Here is a 16,300-nt window from a genome sequence, read left to right as displayed (position 1 = left end):
CCACAGGAGTGGAAGGCAGCATGGGATGAAGTTGGAGAGGATATATATACTGGTCCAAAGGGTAATTGATTCACTAGGCAGGAAAGGAGGTTAGGAATAATGGGAGAAAGGCTGAGTAATGAAAGTGACTGAGAGTTTGTGGGGAAAATAATTCATTTTGGTGGGGACCAGACTGAATGTCTGAAGTGAAAAGTGGAAACAGAAGTCGGAATGGCTTCTGACAGAGAAAAGCCTTGGAGGCCATGCTAAGGTATCTGGGTTTATGATGGAGAAAATGGAGTGCCCATCAAAGGAGTTCAGGAAGGGAGGGGCATTATTTGCACATTGTTGCCTCATTCTGGTAATTTCTCCCATGATGAATCTGTTGGTAGTTTGGGGGGTTAGGCGGTAGGGACTGAGGTTGTCCTCAGGTGAGAGATGGTAAGGGGCTAAGGATGGCCAGTGCCATGGGAATGGAGGGCCAAAAGCCTACCCAAGACATTTCTGAGGTGAACTCGATATACATTAGTGGGTGTATAATGGAAAACGGTTATGGGTGGGGGGCAATAAAGTAGAGCCAGAAATTACCCATAGGCTAAGTTAGGGGCACATGGTAACACCCTAAACAGAGGTCGAATTTCATGCAGACCCACCCAATCATTCATTGTCAAGCATATTTCTAAACTCAGCATCATAGATTTCCAGCGAAAAAAAAGCTCCTCTCCGGAGCTTGAATCTCTTCACAAAATCATGTAGAAGGAATTGTTGATAGTTGTTACAGACGCTGAGATGTGTGTGTGTGTATCTTTGGGGGAGGTGTGCCCTTTCTAAGGCAGCTGCTTCTATCACTGGAGAATAGGATCCACTTTACCTCCTCCCTGCAGGAAGACCTCTGCTTCCTTCCCAAGCCTCCTTGACACCTCCCCAGCTCTCCGAGGGAAAGCTAGAACTGGTGTTCTAATGACCAGTTCGGTAGTGACAGGCTGTGTTAGGAGCAACTAAATCTTGGGTGTGTATGTGTGTGTGTGCTTGCTTATGTGTGTCTGTATCTGTATGTATTTTTAAGTTGTGTCTATGTGTGTGTTTGTGTTAGAGTTGCCAGATTTAGCAGACAAAAATCCAGGTCCCACAGCTAAATTTGAATTTCAGATAAACAGCAAAGAATACTTTTAGCTTAAGTATGTTCCCCATGTATTTGTGTATGCAATATTTAGGACTTATTCACACTAACATAAGTACTCATTGTTTACCTGAAATTCAAGTGTGAAGCCCAAGTGTGCGTTTGTGTATGTTTTATGTGGGCCTCTGCGTGTATAGCTGTTCGGGGTTTGTACCTGTGTGTTTGTGTGTATGTGGGTATGTGGTTTTTGTGCTTGTGTGTACATGTGGATCTGAGTTATAGCACTCCTAATAAGAGTGCTATACAAGTGATAAGGTTGCTATACAACCATCCAGGCCATGGGGAAAATAGAAATAGAACTCTCTACTTAGAAGAAAAAAAGCAAGCAGGTTTTTTTTCTATGATTAATTTTGACTTTGAACAAGTCACTACAAAGTGAAGAGGTTGAACAGATTCAACCATTTAAATATTTATCGACCATCCTAGGAGCAGAAGGTACAAAGGCAAATAATTCACAGAGGGCTCACAGTCTAGAGAAAGGACCTCTATACAACTGATGAGGTTACGATGTAGTTAATGCCATGATAAACGTGCCAGCCAAGATCCCAACGACTGTGGTGGTACCTTCCAGTTCTTCGTATCTGTAAAGGCAACAGATACTTCAGTGTGATGCTTTTATCATTTGCAATCTTTAAATTATGATTATTGGTGGAAGCATGCGTGCTGCTCTGCTAAGCACAGATGATCACCCAGGCGTCAGTTTGTTGGGTTTTTTTTAACAGCAGCAGTATTCATGAGAGCCAGGAAATATCACTGACTTGTGCATTTAAAGCATTTCTTATCAGGCCTCCTGTCATCCCGGGCGGCGCACATTGCTGCTTTAAGGGGCCGCAGCTTCCCCCGCAGGGCATCTAAGCTCCCTCGGAGCTGGGTTCCTGACGCTCAAAAGAAGTGGGTTTCCACTTCTTTTGCTCACCCACAATTTTCAGGATCTATCTTTCCAAATACAATTAGCTGGCTAAGCGAGATATTGGCCATGCAGGCTTGGCATCTGTCTCAAGTAAGCACTCACACCCCTACAGAAAGCTGCCTTAATATCATAATTGAGGAATTATGTAGGAGCGTCTGAATCCAATGGCGTTCAGCTAGAAGACAGGCTACAGCAAAAACACCTCAGTGGTGGCAACAAGACAGAAGTTTATTTCTCGCTCACCTAGTAGTCTGAGCCCAAGCTGTTTTGCTGGACACAGCAGTCCCAGAGCGACAAGGAGCCCCATTCCTTCTGCTTGGTGCTCTGCTACCTTCAGTCCATGGCTGCCAGCCCACGCACAGTCTAAAACACTGTCCTGTCTCTCATCGCTCATCCCAAGTAGCGAAAAGAGAGAGAGGCGGGAGGTGCAGGTCCAGTTCCCTTCCAGACCAGACCTGGAATTTGCATGTATCACTTCCCCACCCCACCTCCACGGCCATACGTGAAAGTGCGGCCAGGCTTGACTTCAAAAGAGGCCGGAAATGTGATCTTCCTCTGGACCATCACAGGGCCTTTATCACTATGGAAGAAGGAAAGGTGGATATCGGGACAACCAGTCACCTCTGTCCAAAGGGTTATTTGCCGTGAACTATTTAAGAGTACTAAGGGCAAATAGCCCTCAGAATACACTAGTCTGTTTATAGCTGGCAGGACCAAGAACCAATACTGAGCATTCACTCTGTTCCAGACTCTGTGAGAATCATTTAGTTAGTGTTATTTTCCATAATCCTGATAGGCAAAGGGCCTGAAGTGAAGTAACTTGCCCACTCATAACTATGATGCCAAAGGGGTTATTTGGACTCAGGAATTTTCCCACAGAGCATCCCGACTCCTATAATCTACTGGTGACTGAATGAATCCCTTGGCTGCGTGCTGGATTTGGGGGTGTCAATTAAGCATCGCTACCATCCCCATCTAGGTCTTCTCTGCATTGCGGAAGCAAAGCAGGAACTACAGTTCCCAGGATGCCATTCCCTGCAGGGTCCAGGTTAGAGCATCAGTGAGAGACATTTGGAAGGAAGGAGACAGGCAGAGGCTTTTATCCTGCAGAGGTGGTTGTATCTAGACACCTAGGCAGATGGAGCTTCACAGCAGCTTCCCACTGGCTCCTGAAAACTTCTGGCTTTAGTGTTTCAGGCTGAGATCTTTGGCTGGTGGCTTCTCTCACCTTTGCACCCTGGCTCTTCCAAGGGTTACATAAATCCCTGATTACAATGTAAAACTCTCCATACCTGGAGCACATAGACTGATCTCTCACAGACAAAAAATATGAGATCTGGCAGAATTCTTTCTGTGTGGCAGAAAGAACACTAAAATTGGTACTGGATGAACTGGATTTATTTTTTCTTTTTATTAAGGTAACATTAATTTATAACATTATATATTTTTCATGTGTATAGCATTCTATTTCTACTTTTATACATCCTATAACCTGCTCACCACCCAAAATTTATTTTCCATTCGTCACCATATAGTTGATCCACTTTACCCATTTCACACTCCCCCGCCGACCCCTTCCCCTTTGGTAACCACTACTCTGTTCTCTGTATCTGTGTGTTTGTTTTTGTTTGGTTTGGTTTGTTCATTTATTTTGTTTTTGTTCGTTTTAACATTTTTTATATTCCACATGTGAGTGGATGAACTGGATTTAAATCCCAGCTTTCTTACCAGGCATGACCTTGGGCACATTAGTTAAACTATGTGAGCATCAATATTTTTTATTTATCAAGTGGGAATAACAAAATCACTGGGAGGATTGCATGTGATAAAATATTTAACAACTATTAGCACAACAGGAAAGTAAAATGGTATCATTGTTATTACTGGTAGTAATAATAACCAAGCATATTATAAACATGATTTTATTTAATCCTAAAACTACTCTGGTTACTAGTATTATTCTTATTTAACAAGTGGGAAAACTAAAAAACAGAGAACTGAATTAACTTGCAAATGATCACCCAGTTAATTCCTGATGGATCCAGAAATTGAACCCAGTCTTTCTAGTTCTAGAGCTCACACTCTTTAACAACTATGTGTTGTGTTTCCTGTTAATAAGCATTTCAACTGTTCATTTCCACTTTCCTCCTCAACAAAGTTGCCAACAAGTGAGAGAAAATAATTTGTGGGCAGCCGTACATATGGAATAACCACCTAATAATTTCAAGAACTCAAGATGGAATTAGTCTATCTGGTGAGATGCCTGGTCACTGGATGTTTTCAAGAAAAACCTCAAGGACAACTGACTCAAAGGCAGTGGTGCAACCTGCTGCAACTATACCCTTCAGGGGACATTTGCCAATGTCTAAAGTCATTGTCACAACTAGAGATTGGCTACTAATGATATCTAGTGGGTAGAGGCCAGGGATGATGCTAAACACCCTGCAGTGCACAGGACAGCACTCCTCCCCACGCTCCACAAAGAATTATCTGGCCCCGCTCGACAGTGTTGCTGTTGGGAACCCCTGCTTTAGGAGGGGTTATGAGATTTTCCATTCCTGATATGGGTTACATGGGACGTTCTCTACTACTGTGTTGTCTAATATGGTAGTCACTTGCCACGTGTGACTAAACTAAAATTAAATTAATTAAAATTTTGATTCCTCAGTTGCACTAGCCACCTTTCAAGTGCTCAAAGTTATGACTAGTGGTCACCATATTAGACAGTACAAATTTATAGAACATTTCCATCATCTCAGAAAGTTCTTTTGGACAATACTGTTGCAAGATCTTCTTTTACTCTGAAATCCTATTCAATATCTCAAGCTGTAGTTCCTTGCACATTATGGGAAACCAAATATTAAAATGGTGCTTCTTATAACAGATAAAATAGGGCATATATATTCACATCATAAAAATAATCTTTTAAATGTGAATGTTTCTAATATATTTGATGGCTTATGTCTTTGTTAAGAATCTGATTTATGTGTTTATAGATCATTAAAATGGGGAAGAAGGTGGAAACTTAAACCTAGAATTGGCAAAGCCACTACCAATTGAAGCTCAAGGGAAGAACTCGAGGCAGCTCTGAAATTACAATCTAAACCAAAGATGTTTATGAAGCTGTAGAATTTTTTAGCTTAAAATCAGACTTATCGAATGTTTTTTGGTTTAAATTTGCATAATAGTTTTTAGGGACCACAAAGTTCTTGGAGAATGTAGTGAAACACACTGATTATCTCTTCACAAGTGGGAACATGAACACACAGATATGTACAGATACAATTTTCTATACAATTCGTGCAATCAATGACTTCCCAAAGCCCAGGGAAGCCCTCTGTTTTCCACTTGGTCCCCACCCAAAATGCCCATTTCACAGATGAGGACTCTGAGATTCTGAGAAATTAAGTGACCCGCCCACGTTGACACAGTGGCAGAACCTGAATCAGAAGATGGACATTCTAATTCCCAAGCTTCATACATTCATTAAGAAATACCAATTTATATAAAGTAACAAAGGACCTAATCGACTGTATCATATAAGATAGACTAGTACTATCTAAATTCTTTTGCTCGGCGTCTATGAAGGAAAGGGAGAGGGTAGTGCTTAAAAAGCAAAGGAATGGCCTCTAAAATTGCCAGAGGGTAGAAGAGAGAAATGCAAGTCCATGCAATATTCCACAGACTGGATTGTGTAGCTCTGGGTGAAGAAGCACGTTCTTTAATTTCTGATTTAGAATTTTTATCAGAACGCTTCTCCTTTGAGAATCAACTGCCCTTCTCCATACAACACATTCCCAGTAATAATACAAACTCCTCACCCAAATGCCTCCATCTTTCTCAATAAGGCTTCAGGAAGCAGAGTTTGTGAATCCCCCTTTGAATAGCTCATTAATTTATTTGCTTTTGTTCCTGCCTCCTGTCTCCTGCGTTCTGCATCCTTATTTGTGCTTTTTCTTTAAAGCCAACAAAGAGCCTGGAAAACTCCCTTATGTAAAAATTCCAAAATTCAATTGTGTATTTTATTCCTCGGCTTAATTATAAGAAGTTGTGCCTATTCTATACCTACGGCTTTTCAAAGTGTGCTATTACGTAGAGCAGCAAGCAGAAGCAAAAGGGAGCAATTGGAAGTCTAATCCACACAGAGCCCTCCCTATTGAAATGCTATAAATAGAAATAATATTCAAGCAAAAAGAAATTGCCTCTGGATCTGCGCCCAATAGATCTACTTACAAATCCCAAACAAAACTTAGCGTGTCAAGTACACTTAGCCCAATGTCTGGAATATAACAATCTGGTAAAAAAAAATTTGTTGAGTGAATACACTATTTTCATTTCCCCCCTTGCCGTTCATTCTCTGCTTTTCCTCCTCTTCTGCCATTCTCTGTCCTGACCCCTGTAGACTACTTCACCCAGGCATTTGTGCTGCATGGCTGCCCGCTGGCTACCGGCAACGGGAGGTCGGAAGATGGAAAGAGACATCGCGTACCTCTTTCCACTCCCCTTTCCTTCTGCACTTTGCTTCTAGGGTGGCTGTACCGTCCACAACCACAGCTCCCACAGAGCGGCCCCTTTTCCATGGCACCAGGTCTCACTGGCTTCCAGAAACATTATTTCCTCCTCTTGCCCCTGTAGGTGTAAGGCTAATAACAGTTTCTTACATTGTTGGTTCCCGGCTGTCTCCACATCGTTTTTGGTTTCTTCAACTCTGCCCACATCTTAGTAAACCATTTGTGTTAGTCAATTTGGGCTGCTATAACAACACACCATAAACTGGGTGACTTAATTCACAGAAATTTATTTCTCACGGTTCTGGAGGCTGGGAAGTTGAAGATCAGAGCATCAGCAGATTCCGTGGTGAAAGTCCACTTCCTAGATAGCTGTTTTGTTTTGTTTTGTTTTTGCTGTCACTTTATATGGTGGAAGGGATGAGGGAATCTCTCTTAGTGGTAGGAACACTAATCCCATTCATGATCTAATCGTTTCTAAAGGCCTCCTCCTCCTAATACCATGAGGTTTAGGATTTCAACATAAAAATTTTAGGGTGACACAAACATTCAGCCCATAGCACCATCTCTTCATTAAAATCTTCAGTTGAACCAGGCAAGTTAAATTTTGTTTTTCATTATCCTAACAAATGAAACAGTTAAAAAAGTGAAAAGAATTGGAAAACCAGATTTAAAGTTATTTTGAATGTATACTTTTTAACATTAAGGAATAATGCTATAAATATAAAAATCCCTTCCCCAAATATGAAAATCTTAATCATTGCGATCTTACTTAAATACAAGTTTCAATATACAAAAATTAACATTCATGTTTATATACTATATGTCAGGGCAGATAATGTAATTGAGAAAATGGATCCAGGTGTCAAGAAAATAAAAGTTAAGAGCATTAATAATGACAACTGGCAATTAACTTGTACCTCCACTATAGACTGGAAGTTTGCTACATGTATATATGTATGTATGTGTATTGTAAGCAATCCTAACCAATCATAAAATTGATGCAGCCTGGTACGTCATTTATGGTCCAACTTCTGACTTAGAACAAAATCTTCTTAGATCATAACTACATGGATTGAGGGAGGAGGGGTTCAAGTGGAGCTCAGACATAGGCATGAGTTGATTTTGGGTTGCAGGTACGAGAAATAGGGAGACACTTCATAAACAAAAGGACTAGTCATCCATCGGGAACATGGCTTGAATTGCTTTGGTGTAGGAGGCAGGGTGAATCCTGTGTCATGTTCAGAGTTAGGGTAGGTGGCAGCCTGGAGACACCAGTCCATCTCTGAATTAAAGCACTCTTCTCTCCGAGAGACACTCTCTCTAGCACGCTGGCACTCACTCTGTTTCACTCTTACTCTCTCTTATTATAATACATTCCATTTATTTTTCTTATTTTAAGAAGTAACAAATAGCAAAGAAAAAATACCACAGAAATAAAGATAAGTGAAAGGAAAATAAAACATAAAATGACCCATAATCTTTCCATACTGAGATAACCAGTTTATACACTGAAGGACAATATCCTTCACTACTGGTGATTGATGGCTAGTTAAGTGAATAGGTAGGTATTTCCTCGCAAAAATCTAATCAAATGTAGATGTTTTATAACTTGCTGTTTTCACTTAATAATATGTTTTAATGTCTTTCCAAGTTATTGCCTACCTTTCCACAGCATCATTTTTATAGCTGAAAAATATTGTGTTGTATGAATTTGCCATTGTTTGCTTACCCAGTTCTCAACTGTTGGACATTTAGATTCTTTCCAATATTCCCCTTTTTAAACAATGCTGTAGAAGATAATCTCTATAATTGCTTGCTACTTCAATAGCAGGGTTATTGTTATTATCTGAAATTTTTAGTGTAAGGGCAATTGCTTACCCTTCTTACCTCTGAGCTATGGCTGTGATTACAGAAAAATACGATAATCATAGATTAAGCTCAGTTTTGAAGGGATAGGATCTATATGTTCAATCCAGTGCCATTGCTGAAACCTAGGTCCTGCCTGCTACCCGAAGCCTTGTCCCCACACATTGCAATATTGACAGGGTAATCTTGAGACACTAGTTATTATTTTATTCAGTATTTCTTTTTTCGAATGAATACAAAGTGGTAAAATGAAAGGAGACATGCATCCCATACCTTCATCTATGTACTATGTGTAATACATTTCACAAATATGCACGAGAGTGCATATGTATATGGCTGAATGTCTCTATTGGGTGGCTTATGCTGTCTTTACTGTTCCTATCCAAAGAATTCATAGGTCACCATGTGTTTTGTACTACTTACCCCACTATCCTGGTTACAGCCTAGCGAGTCATAGATTCACTATAGTTGGTACAAAGTCCCCATCTACAGCTGGCTGAAGGCTCAGAGAGCTGCTTGATTAACATCTCTGCTGGCAGGGAGCCTGTCTTTTGCAGAGTGATTATCAAATTAGCTAGAACTTTTCTTTTGGAGATTTCAATGCAAAATACTTAGAGGTTCATGCATTTCAAAAAAAATATTTATTAACACCCTTTGTATGCCTAATACTGTGGTGAACGCTCAGGTTAAAGTAGTAAACAAGAGTGAAAAGTCCCTGTCCTCACAGACTCACACCCAAAGGCACACTGTCTGCTGTAGTAGAAACTCAACAAATTAAATGCGTTAACTCACGGCAAGCACTTAGGACAGTGTTTGGCACATAGTAGGTGCTTTATAAGTGGTATTAAGAGTGCTAGCAAGTAGTAGTAGTAGTAGTAGCAACAGCAATAGTAATATTATTTGTGGAATAAATGAGTGAAGGAAGGCAGGAAACCCAGAGGGTTGGCAGTGAGCAAAAGCTATAAAGCTGAAGATACTATGAGGCAGACAGATCTGCAGAGAAGTAGATGGAAGCAGAAAAGTAGACGGAGAAGTAAAAAGTGATAGAAGTTGAGCCATAAAGATAGATATAACAAGCAGCAATAAACATAAGAAAGCCAAAGTAACAATATTAATATCAGGGAAAAGAAATTGCAAAACAAAAATGATTACTGGAACTAAAAAGGAACACTTCAAAATGTCAAAAGTGCAATCCATTAGGAAGACATAGCAATCATAATTATGTATATGTCTAATAACAGAGCTTCAAGATCCATGAAACAAAAAGTTATAGATTCAAAGGGAAAAAGAGACAATTCCACAATCAAAATTGTAGATTTTAACACACTACTTTTCTGTCTTTGATAGAAAAACTAGGTAAAAAAATTGTAAAATCATAGAACTGAACAATACTATTACCATTATGCAGTAATCAATGTTTATAAAACATATACCCAGGGCTTCCCTGGTGGCGCAGTGGTTGAGAATCTGCCTGCTAATGCAGGGGACACAGGTTCGAGCCCTGGTCTGGGAAGATCCCACGTGCCGTGGAGCAACTAGGCCCGTGAGCCACAACTACTGAGCCTGCGCATCTGGAGCCTGTGCTCCGCAACAAGAGAGGCCGCAATAGTGAGAGGCCCGCACACCGCGATGAAGAGTGGCTCCCACTTGGCACAACTAGAGAAAGCCCTCTTACAGAAATGAAGACCCAACACAGCCAAAACTAAATATAAAAAATTAATTAATTAATTAATTTTAAAAAAACATATACCCAACAACTATAGAATACACATTTTTTTTCAACTGCCATGATTTATTTGCCAAGATAGAGCAAAAGCTGGGCATAAAACAAGCCTCAGTACGTTTGAAAAGATTTATAAGTATATTCTCTGACCACAACAAAATTAAATTAGAAACCACAAACAGTATCTAGGTAACCCCTCTAAGTTTCAAAAATAATAAAAACCTACTTCTAAATATTCTATGAATCAAAGAAGTCACAAGGGAAATTAAAAATATTTTGAATGATAATAAAAATACAACATATCAAAATTTGTTGGATGCAGTTAAAGAAGTGTTTAGAGAAAAAGGTACGGCTTTTAATGTTTATATTAGAAGAGGATTTGGTAAACCATTTCCCTTGGGACAAATTTGGTGTGTAGCCTGTCTTTTATGGCCTGTGAGCTAAGAATGTTTCTGCATTTTTCAATGGTTGTAAAAAATGAAGGAGGAGGAGGAGAATAGGAAAAAAATGTAGCAGAGATCATATGTGATCTGCAAAACCTCCCATATTTACTATGTGAACTTTATGGAAAACATTCACAGAGCCCTGGAAAAGAAGAAAGGTATAGAATCAATGATCTAAGTTCCTACCTTAAGAAATTAAACAAAAAAGGCAAATTAAACCTAAATATGAGGAAGTAAATAAAGAAGATAAGTGTAGGAATCAATGAAATAGAAAATAGACAAAAAATAGAGGAAAAAAATTCATTGAAACCAGAAGCCGGTTCTTGGAAAAGACAAATAAAATTGATAAATCTCTAACTAGACTTTTCCTTTTCAAGAGAAAAGAGAAAAGACAAAAACTACTAGCATTGAGAGTGAAAATGGGGACAAAACCTACAGATGTAAAAGGATAGTGAAGGAATATTACAAACAACTTATGTCAATAAATATGACAATTTAGATGAAATGGAAAAGTATTAGAAAGGCTCAAATTACCAAAACTGACCCAAGGACAAATACAAAATTTGAATACTTCCTATCAATTATAGAAATTCAATTTGTAATTTAAAAAAACCCTTCCACAAAGAAAACTTCAAGCCCCAATGTCTACTCTGATGAATTCTATCAAAAATATAAGTAAGAAATAATGCTAATTATACACAAACTCTTTTAGATGTTAAAAAAAATAAAGGAGGAATACTTTCCAATTAATTATGTGATATCACCTCAATATCGACAGACAAAGGTACCCTAAAGATATTACAGAAAAATATTCCTCATGATCATAAAGATAAAAATCCCTGAACAAAATTGTGATAAATGATTCCAACAGTATATTTAAAAGATAATAAGTCATGATCAAATGAGTTTTTACTGAGAATGCAAGCCTGATTTGGCATTTGAAAATCAATTAAGGTAATTTATCATATTAAGTTAAAGAACAAATACTTCATTTTAATAGATTCGGAAAAAGCATTTGGCAGAATGCAAATCCATTCATGATTAAAAAAAAAAAAATCTCAGCAAACTAAGAATAGAAGCAAACTTCCTCTACTTAAGGACATCTGTGAAAAGACCACAGCTAATAACATACTTGTACTAAGGTTTTCCAGAGAAACAGAATAGGGTGTATGTGTGTATGTGTACATATACATATACCATATACACATACATTTATTTATTTAAAGCAATTGGTTCACATGACTATGGGATCCGACAAGTCCAAAATCTACATGGCAGGCCAGCAGGCTGAAGGCCCAGGGAAGAGTTTTTGTTGCAGCCGGAGTCTGCAAGTAGTCTGGAGGCCAAATTCTTTCTTTCTCAGAGGACCCGTCTTTGTTAGCTAAAGCCTTCAACTGATTGGGTTAGGCCCACCCACAGTACAGAGGGTAATCTTCTTTATTCAAGGTCTACTGAGTTAAATGTTAATCACATCTAAAAAAATACCTTCACAGTGATATCAGGACTTAATTTTAATCAAATGTCTAGGTCACTTAGCATAACTCAGTTGACACATAAAATTAACCATCACAGTACTCAATACTGAAAGACTCGTTTTCTATCTAAGATCAGGATGAAGGCAATTCTACTCTTATCATTTCTATTCCACATCATACTGGGGATCCTACTCAGTGCAATAAATTAAGAAAGATAAATAAAAGCAGACAGATTGTAAATGAAGGAATAAAACTGTATTTATTTGCAGATCATAAGATCACGTGCATGGATAATCCTAAGGAATCGACAGAAAAAGGTAATAGGACTGATACAAGAATTTAGCAAGATCACAGGATACGTGATTGAGACACACAAATAAATTGTATTTTGATATACTAGCAACAAACAACTGGAAAATGAGTTTTTTTTAAAATCCATTAACAATAGCATAGAAAAGTATTCAGGAGTAAGTCTGACAAAAGATGATTTTCAAGACCTGTACACTGTAAAATACAAAAGATAACCAAGGAAAAATTTTAAAGACTTAAATAAATGGAGAGATATATTATGTTAATAAATTGAAAGAATCAATATTGTTAAGAAAATAATTCTACTCAAACTATAGAATAAAAGGAATCCCAATAAATATCCCAGCAGGATTTCTTTTTGAAAATATTGACCAGTGGATTATAAAAGTTACAGGTAAATGCAAAGGAGCTAGAATGAACAAAATAATTTTGAAAAAAAAAAGTGACTTTAAAGAACTTACGTTATCAGATTTAAGATGACTTACTATAAATGTGCTGTAATTAAGATATTGTGGTATTAGCATAAGCTTAGACACATAAATCAAAGTACTGAATCCAGAAAGAGATCCATATATATACACATATAGTTAATTGATTTTTGACAAAGCTACCAAGAGGGAAAAGATAGATTTTTTAATAAGTGGTGCTGGAACAACCGGAAAAAAAGGAATCTCAAACTTTACCTCACATGATATACAACAATTAACTGAAAATGTATCAAATACCTAAATGTCAGCACTAAAGCTATAAAACTTCTATATGAAAATATAGAAGAAAATCTTTGTGATATTGGTTTAGCAAAGATTTCTTGAACAAGACACAAAAAGCGTGAACCATTTAAAAATTGATAATGACCTCATCCAAATTAAAAACTTGTGCTCTTTAAAAGATACAGTTAGGAAGATTAAAAAGAAAACCTTAGACTGGGAGAAAATATTTGTAAACCGTATCTGTGATTAAGTGACTATATCCAGTATACATTTTTGAAAGCTCTTACAATTTAATAAAATAACAAATAATCTGATATAAATGGGCGAAAGATTTAAATGGATGCTTAACAAAAGAAAATACACAAATGGCCAAAAGCATATGAAAAGATGCAAACTAAACCACAATGAGATAGCACAACACACCCACTAGAATGGCTAAAATTTAAGAGACTGTCAACTTCAAGTGTTGGAAAGAATGTAGAACAACTAGAACTCTCATTTGCTGCTGTTGGGAATGCAAAATGGTGCAGCAACTTTGGGAAGCGTTATGATAGCGTCTCATAAGTTAAACTTACCCTTGCCACAATGACCCAGCAGTCTCACTCCTAGATATTTACCCAAAAGAAATGAAAACATACGTCTATAGGAAGACTTGTATGCTAATGTTCTCAGCAGCATTATGCATAAGAGTCAGGAACTGGAGACAATCTAAATGACCATCAACTGGTGAACAGATAACTAATCATGGTATATCCTTACTACGATATGTAACTCAGAAATAAAAAGGAACAGAATATCCATTAAAACAACAAAGTGAGTAAGTCTCAAAAGCATTGTGCTAAATGAAAAGTCAGATACAAAAGACTACATGCGGTATGATGCCATTTATGTGAAATTCTAAAAAAGACAAAACTATAGTGGCAGAACGGTGGTTACTGGCTGCTGGAGGTTGAGAGAAGGGATCAACTAAAAAAGGCATGAGGAATTTTTTTAGGTCGATTAAAATGGTCCCCCTTTTCCCTCTGCCTGAATAATTCCTATCTGTGCCTTAGGATTCCAGTCAGGTGTTGGCTTCTATTCAAATCCTTCTTTAACATGCTTCTCCTCATCCCACTCCTCTCTGTCCGCACAGTACCCTGTGCATTTTACCACAAGGTCCTGCGATCTCTGGCTGTCCTATGTGTCTTCCCCCTGACTCTGAGCATTTTGATGGCAGTGACTATCTTTTATCTCTGGCATATAGTTGGGCTTTGACAAATGTGTACTAAGTGAGGAGTCAGGGAATCTCACGATGTCCCAAGTGGCCCTAGAGAAAGATTGTATGTATCTGCGAATATTCGTACGTGAGTCTGAGATTGAACCATCTTAACGAAACGCTGGAAGTGTAGCCAGCATCTTCAGAGCGTGTTGAGGGAGGGAGCTGGAGGTAGGCGTTCAAATGCCAAGTTCACGGATCAGGAGTAAGGGAGGAACTAGAATGGTCAGGAGTAGGGTAACCAGGACAGTACTGCGGAAGGCAGGTAATAGCCCCAACAGATGTCCATGTCCTAAACCCCTAAAACTGTGACTATGTTCAGCTACATGGCAAAGGGAAATTAATAGTGCAGATGGAATTAAGGTTGCTACTAATTAGCTGACCTTAAAATAAGGATGTTATCCTGGATTATCCCAGTTGGGCCAGTGTAATCATAAGGGTCCTTATAAGTGGAAGATTGAGGCAGAAAATAGAGAAATAGTGAGATGGCCATGTGACAAAAACTGAATCCAAGGTTGCTGGCTTGGATGATGGGAAGAGGCCAAGGAATGTGGGCAACATTTTGTAGTTGGAAAAGGCAGGAAAATGGATTCTCTCCTAAAGCCTCGAGAAGTGAGTGTAGCCCTGCCCATACCTTGATTTTAACCCAGTGAGACCCACTTCAAACTTCCGAACTCCAGAACAGTATGTGTGTTTCTTTAAGACACTAAATTTGTGGTAATTTGTTGCAGAAGAAATCAGAAACTAATAGAAGTAGTATTATCAAGTGAATAAACTTGGACAAAATATTTAATTTCCCTAAACTTCAGTCTCCTCTTGTAAAAAAGGGATAATACTCATTCTGTGATTCTGAGGATTGAATTAGATATTATATCTAAAGATCTTGGTAGAGTGCTTGACACATAGTGAGCACTCCATAAAGAGTAGTTAATTACTATTAATAATATCATCATTGTTATTATTGTTCACTAATTTGCCTAGTATGTCTGGACTGGAAAGGAAAAAAGACGAAGTAAAACAATAAATGTCTCTTTTGGAAATCTGCAGGCATATTTGATTTCAGCTCTGTTGTCACGTGTCTTTTAAACTCACAAAATGTACTTCATTTCCTTCTGCTTTCTCTCTCTTACTTTAGGTATTAAGATCTATTTTAAATTTAGTCATTTCAGAGTCTCCTTGGCATCGTGTAAATGTCACACCATTAAATATATATTCAATGAGTGCTCAAGCAGCTAGCTTCCCTGCCAAGAAATGGAGTCCTGTAGGTGGGCAGGTGGAAGGATGACAGACACCCCCTGCCATAGACCCTGCTGTCCTTACTTACCAAGACCACGTTTACTGAGCTCCAAATTGGGACGTGTGGTCTGACAAATGTGTTTTCTCCTGAGTTTTAATTTATTTTTATGAAAAGGTTTTCATGGGTATTAAATTAAATCACATGAAATTCAGTGGATAATCTTTATTGCAAAGAATAAAACCTCAAGTGAAGATTCAAAGAAAATATATATCAGTTTTTATAATATTTGAAATTTGCATTATCTATGACAATCTAGAATATAAGGTTTGTTGACATCTGTGGGTTTTTGTTTTGTTTTGCTTTGCTCTGCTCTCAGGCATCCCCCTACTCTTTTCCTCTGAGCCATGCTTCTCCCGTTCTAATCAGGTGACTCTGGTGAGCAGCCAAACATAGAACCCCAACTTCTGGTTGATTGAATAGACATGTGACACTGACCTGGCCAATCACAGTATCCCACTCCCTGACCAATGATTGGTCCCATGAATAGGTACATGACTCAAATGGAGCTAATTTCATACAGACAGATGAAGAACACAACTCTCTCTTTCCTCTTGAATAACACGCAGTGGAGACATACCTAGAAGCTATGGCCTGCCATACTTGCTACCACAAAAAGGAAACATCTGCAGAAAGTGGATGAGG

Source organism: Phocoena phocoena, chromosome 9, assembly GCF_963924675.1.
Source record: "Phocoena phocoena chromosome 9, mPhoPho1.1, whole genome shotgun sequence".
Lineage (NCBI taxonomy): Eukaryota > Metazoa > Chordata > Mammalia > Artiodactyla > Phocoenidae > Phocoena > Phocoena phocoena.
Note: the sequence above shows the minus strand (reverse complement) of the source record.